The 6,403-nt window shown below is 38.0% G+C and overlaps 1 long non-coding RNA gene across 2 annotated transcripts in view; it reads right to left on the bottom strand.

The window, feature by feature from the left end:
- LOC107609494 overlaps positions 1–2,984 on the bottom strand; it is a 5,369-nt gene extending 2,385 nt beyond the window's left edge. Inside the window, exons 1-3 of one of the 2 annotated variants that reach the window (XR_002350109.1) lie at positions 2,374–2,984; positions 2,122–2,193; positions 1,857–2,036 (exon numbers count right to left, since the gene is read on the bottom strand). This is a non-coding gene — a long non-coding RNA (uncharacterized LOC107609494). The remainder of the gene's footprint in view (positions 1–1,856; positions 2,037–2,121; positions 2,194–2,373) is intronic. The other variant, XR_002350110.1, reaches the window with a different exon arrangement.

Here is a 6,403-nt window from a genome sequence, read left to right as displayed (position 1 = left end):
TTCATCAGCCTCTTTCAGCATTTGCCACAGCAATATATTCTCAAAAACATTTGATAATAGAAAATCTATTTCTTAAATTCCATATCCAAAATAATTACCAACACAACTTGCCAGCCTGATTTCCATTTTGTTTTTAAAATATCAAATGAATTTGGAATTATGCAAAATTTAAATCCATGCGACCGTCTCGGATTAAACTTTCTATTAAATCAAAAATCATAATTTTTCGTTGTCTCTAGCTTCGGGAATATAAGCAAAACCGTGACTGTTCTGCAGTATTTTAAATCCAAAAGACAGCAGCACCATACAACATTTGAAATTTCATATAAAATCCAAATTAAATCCAAATACCTTCAAAATTAATGTGGTTAAACATAACTCATCCAAATTTCTTTCTCAATTGGTTCTGCAAAATTTAAATCCATGCGACCGTCTCGGATTAAACTTTCTATTAAATCAAAAATCATAATTTTTCGTTGTCTCTAGCTTCGGGAATATAAGCAAAACCGTGACTGTTCTGCAGTATTTTAAATCCAAAAGACAGCAGCACCATACAACATTTGAAATTTCATATAAAATCCAAATTAAATCCAAATACCTTCAAAATTAATGTGGTTAAACATAACTCATCCAAATTTCTTTCTCAATTGGTTCCAGGGTCATACCATTTTTAATGAAGGAGTTACGTAGCTTGAAAGTTAGGTAATTTTCTGCAGAATTCTGTTTTACAAATCATTCAACACAACCTCTTCCAAGTCCCATAGCTCACTTATTAAAACATAGAAAATCCTGAAATTTAAATCACATATACTAAACATACTTAATTTTCACCTCCAATTAGTTGCATCTCAATATCTATCCAGGATCAAAAGTTATAAACTCCCAAAGTTACTAATTTAAGGAAACAGAATCTGGCTTTTTCTGCATAATGCATCATCCTTCAAAAATTCATATCTTTAAAACTACAGGTCCAATTGTTCTGAAATTTTACGGAATTAAAATAGTAGGAATAAAATTTTATTTAAAATTGGTTCCATTTCAAAATTTAAATTACATAATTTCCAATAGAGGAAGCAAGTTGCTGCTGCGTTAAACGTTCTGCAGAAAAACCAGTTTTGATATCCATGATTCAAAAATTCACCATAAATCATAAACTTAGTGAAAAGGTCTCAAATTCAGCAGTCCAGTTTCGTATATCCCCAAGCTAAATCCGGACTTGGTCCCACAGATTTCTGATAATCACAGAAATAGTTATAGTTTTTCAAAGTTTCCGGCTTCCTCTAAAAATAATGCAGAAAATCAAGTTTTACATTTTAACTTTGAAGAATCATAACTAGTTCTATAGTTAATTCAAACTTCTCAAAATTGAGTCCCAACAACAACTTTTATTATACTTTACTCAACCTTTGCTCTTATATCATTTCGATTATCGTTGAATAACTAATTCACTTCCAAAGTCACCTTTTAATTTCAAAAATCAGTTTTTCAGCAATCTATTTAGTATTCAAAATCCAACCCTTTCAAAACCCCTCAAAACCAATTCCAAATCAACCACCAAACAAGTTCATTAACATTACAATATACCAAATAACAACTCAACGGCAACAAATCCAACATAGCCCATTAAAATTCAGAAATTCTCAACAATTAGTCATCAAGCAATTCCCAATCCACATAATCAATCAATATCACAAATCAACAATTCCAAATCACAACCTCAACCATTCCAATCAAAATTTCAGCCACAATTCAATAATTACATAATCAATCGATTACTCATAGCTATTAAATCTATTTGCAGTTATTCAATAAACCTTGTAGGCATTCTTAAATTAAAATCGTTTTAAACCCCCTACCTCAAAGTGTCGAAATCCATAAAAATTGGGAATGCTGCACTCATGAACAACAACCTTAATAGCAGCCATATCATCTCAAAGTAGTAGCAGCAACAGTTTGGCATCTCCGATCAACGACAGCAGCATCACCCACAACTCTAGTAGCAGCAACAACAATTTTGGAAGGGAATTTAATAGAGGCTGAAGCAAATGCAAGGGTAAAACAGAACAGATTATCAAAGGAGCAGTAATCAGAATATTGATTGTAGAACAAAACCTATCTTACCAAAAGAAATACAGGAATGGAGCAGCAGCTCTGGTACTCGGGAAAACAGAAACCAGAGAGCAGGGCATACGTCTTAGCAGCAGCAGCATCAATCCAATCGGTTAGAACAGCAGGGACACCAACGAAATAAGAATGACAAAACAAAAGAGAAGCAGAACAGAGTCGAGAATATCAGAGGAAAATACAGGATTGCAACAGAACAACTGGGGTTCAGAGGTAGTGGTTCTCATGGCTATGACTTAACTGACTCACCATGAACGACGACGGCGACCAGGAATTCCGGCGATAGCAGGGGCAGAGGAACGGTTCCTCCCCTGTGCGTCTCCTTTCTCACACGTCTCGTCCTCCTCTGGCTCTCCCTCTCTCCAACGACGGTGACTACTCCACTCTCCTCCACGGCGGCACCGAAGCTCAGGACGGCAACACGAGCTCAGGCTTCATAGACGGAACGGTGGTGATGGCAGCTCTTCCCTCTAACCTCCATTGCATCTCTCTCTCGACGCCTCTCCCTCATCCCTGTTCAACCGGCACCAGAGCGGACTCCACGGAACGGCGGCGACAAGCGGGCAAGGTACAGTGGCGGCGATTCCAGGCCGGCAGTAGCGCGCGACGAAGGAGGCGGCGGTGAGGCAGCAGACTCGACCGGTTGGATGACGGCGCGGTGAAGCTCCCTTTCTTTCCCTCAGCTCGACGGCGACGGCAGCGAAGCCCAGCCAGCGCTGTCTCCCTTCGCTTCCCTCTCTTTCTCAGATCTTTCTCTCTGTTTCCCCATTTCTTCAGTGTGTATGCGTTTGTACGTTGAAAGAGGGTGAGGCTGCGGCGGTTAGGTTTAGGAATTGGGGAATTAGGGTTCTGAGTTAATTTTAGGAATTAGGGTTAGAAATTAGGATTTTATAAAGTAATATGGATAGATATGAATAGATATTTTGATAACATTGAAGGGTACAGTAATTTTAGAATCAAATATACTCTATTAAAAATATTTAGGAACATTATTTATCAATATATTTCTAAGTTCAATCAATTATTTCTAATTTACATTATAAAATGAACAAGTTAATTATATTTTGTAAAGTACAATTTAAATTCAAATATCAATTTTCTAGATTAAATCATACAAATCTCTATTATTTTTCTATATCTGAAACTTTAATTTCAATTTACAAAATATCTAATTATAATAAAATTACTTAAACTTAAAGTATTTATAAAAATCCATTTAATCATTCCTAATAAATTAATCTCTAAAAGTTCAAACTAATAAAATAAACCATAATTCATTCATAATAGAAATTACTTAAATTAAATATATAACACTTCCATTACTAAATTTTATTTCCAAAGCATATGAGATAACCAATTATAAAAATTACATAAGAATATTAATTAACTTAAACTTCAAATATGAATAAAACTAATTTAATTACTCTTAATTAATTAATTCATAAAATAAGATATCAAATTAGTAAAATAAATCGTAACTTTTTCAGGATAAAAGTTACTTAAATTAAATTGTACAATTCTTTATTATTTTCAATTACTAAAATTATACAAAATATTCCCTTATAATTAGGTTACTTAAAAATATTAATTGATTCGAAATAAAACTATCTCCGAATCTATTTAATTATTTTTAACAAAATAATTTCTAAAATTATAAAGTTTAAACTTAGTAAGATAAAATCACAATTTATTTATATTTAGATTTTCAAAAATGCGGGATGTTACACCAACCATCCTCTAGCCACAGGCTTGAGGTCCAGTCTTCTTAATTGAACCGGCTTGCCTTTGGTGTCAATCTTCCATTGAGCTCCTTCCACACATATGTCCATGAGGACTTGGTCCAACCTTTGATTAAAGTTGACCCTTCTAGTGTAGGAGCGTGCATCTCCTTGCATCATAGGCAAGTTAAACGCCAACCTCACATTTTTCGGACTAAAATCTAAGTATTTTCCCCGAACCATTGTAATATAATTCTTTGGGTTTGGGTTCTTACTTTGATCATGGTTCCTAGTGATCCATGCATTGGCATAGAACTCTTGAACCATTAGGATGCCGACTTATTGGATGGGATTTGTTAGAACTTCCCAACCTCTTCTTGGGATTTCATGTCGGATCTCCGGATACTCATTCTTCTTGAGCTTGAAAGGGACCTCGGGGATCACCTTCTTCTTGGCCACAACATCATAGAAGTGGTCTTGATGAGCTTTGGAGATGAATCTTTCCATCTCCCATGACTCGGAGGTGGAAGATTTTGTCTTCCCTTTTCCTTTTCTAGAGGATTCTCCGGTCTTGGGTGCCATCAATGGTAATGGAAAAACAAAAAGCTTATGCTTTTACCACACCAAACTTAGAATATTGCTCGCCCTCGAGCAAGAGAAGAAAGAATAGATGAAGAAGAAGAAGAAAATATGGAGGAGAGGGGGGAGGGGTGTATTCAGCCAAGAAGGGGAAGAGAGGGTTGTGTTATGTGAAAATGAAGAAGAATGGAGGGCTTTATATAGGGAAGGGAGGGGGGTAAGGTTCGGCCATAAGGGTGGGTTTTGGGTGGGAAATTGATTTTGAATTTTGAAGGTAGGTGGGGTTTATGAGGTAGGTTTATGGGGAAGAGTGGATGGATGTGAGTGGTGAAGTGGTTATAGGGAAGACAGATTGAGGTGATTGGTGAAGAGTTTTGGGGAAGAGTGCTTATGGGATTGTGTGAAAGAGGGGGTGAGAAGAAGTAAGTGGAGGTAGGTGGGGATCCTGTGGGGTCCACAGATCCTGAGGTGATCCTGTGGGGTCTACAGATCCTGAGGTGTTCAAGGAATTACAACATTGCACCAAATTAGGCATGCAAAATGCCCTTGCACACAACTCTGGGCGTTCAGCGCCAGATTGGTGCTTGTTCTGGGCGTTGAACGCCCATTTGTTGCCCATTTCTGGCGTTGAACGCCAGAACCATGCTTGTTCTGGGCGTTCAGCGCCAGCTCTTCTCCAGGGTGCAATTCTGGCGTTCAAACGCCCAGATGCTGCCCATTTTGGGTGTTCAGCACCAGAACCATGCTCTGTTCTGGCGTTGAACGCCAGTAAGGTCTTCCTCCAGGGTGTGATTTTTCTTCTGCTGTTTTTGATTCTGTTTTCAATTTTTATATTTATTTTGTAACTCCACATGATCATGAACCTAATAAAACATGAAAGAACAAGAAAAATAAAATTAGATAAATAAAAATTGGGTTGCCTCCCAACAAGCGCTTCTTTAATGTCAATAGCTTGACAGTGGGCTCTCATGGAGCCTCACAGATGTTCAGAGCTTTGTTGAGACTTCCCAATACCAAACTTAGAGTTTGGTTGTGGCCTCCCAACACCAAACTTAGAGTTTGATTGTGGGGGCTCTGGTTGACTCTGTTTTGAGAGAAGCTTACTGTGCCTCTTTTCCATGTTTACAGAAGGGTAACCTTGAGTTGTAAACACAAGGGGTCCTCATTCAATTGAAGGACTAATTCACCTCTGTCAACATCAATCACAGCTCTTGCTGTGGCTAGGAAAGGTCTTCCAAGGATGATGGATTCATCCTCATCCTTCCCAGTATCAAGGATTATAAAATCAGGAGGGATGTAAAGGCCTTCAACCTTTACTAACACGTCCTCTACTTGTCTATAAGCCTGTTTTCTTGAATTGTCTGCCATCTCTAATGAGATTTTAGTAGCTTGCACCCCAAAGATTCCCAGTTTCTCTATTATAGAGAGGGGCATGAGGTTTATCCCTGAACCAAGGTCACATAGAGCCTTTTCAAAGATCATGTTGCCTATGGTACAAGGTATTACGAACTTTCCAGGATCCTGTTTCTTCTGAGGCAATGTCAGTTGATCCAGATCACTTAGTCATTGGTGAACAAGGGAGGTTCATCTTCCCAAGTCTCAATACCAAATAGTTTGGCATTCAGCTTCATGATTGCACCAAGGTACTTGGTAACTTGCTCTTCAATAACATCCTCATTCTCTTCAGAAGATGAATACTCGTCAGAGCTCATGAAGGGCATAAGGAGGTTTAATGGAATCTCTATGGTCTCTAGATGAGTCTCAGATTCCTTTGGTTCCTCAAAGGGAAACTCCTTATTGATCACTGGATGTCCCAGGAGGTCTTCCTCACTGGGATTTACGTCCTCCTCTTCCTCTCCAGGTTCGGCCGTGTTGACTATGTCAATGGCCTTGCACTCTCCTTTTGGATTTTCTTCTGTATTGCTTGGGAGAGTACTAGGAGGGATTTCAGTGATCCTTTTACTCAGCTGGCCCACTTGTGC

Source organism: Arachis ipaensis, chromosome B07 (genome assembly GCF_000816755.2).
Source record: "Arachis ipaensis cultivar K30076 chromosome B07, Araip1.1, whole genome shotgun sequence".
NCBI classification, from domain to species: domain Eukaryota; kingdom Viridiplantae; phylum Streptophyta; class Magnoliopsida; order Fabales; family Fabaceae; genus Arachis; species Arachis ipaensis.
The sequence above is the reverse complement of the archived record's forward strand: the minus strand, read 5'-3'. Positions and strand labels throughout refer to the sequence as shown.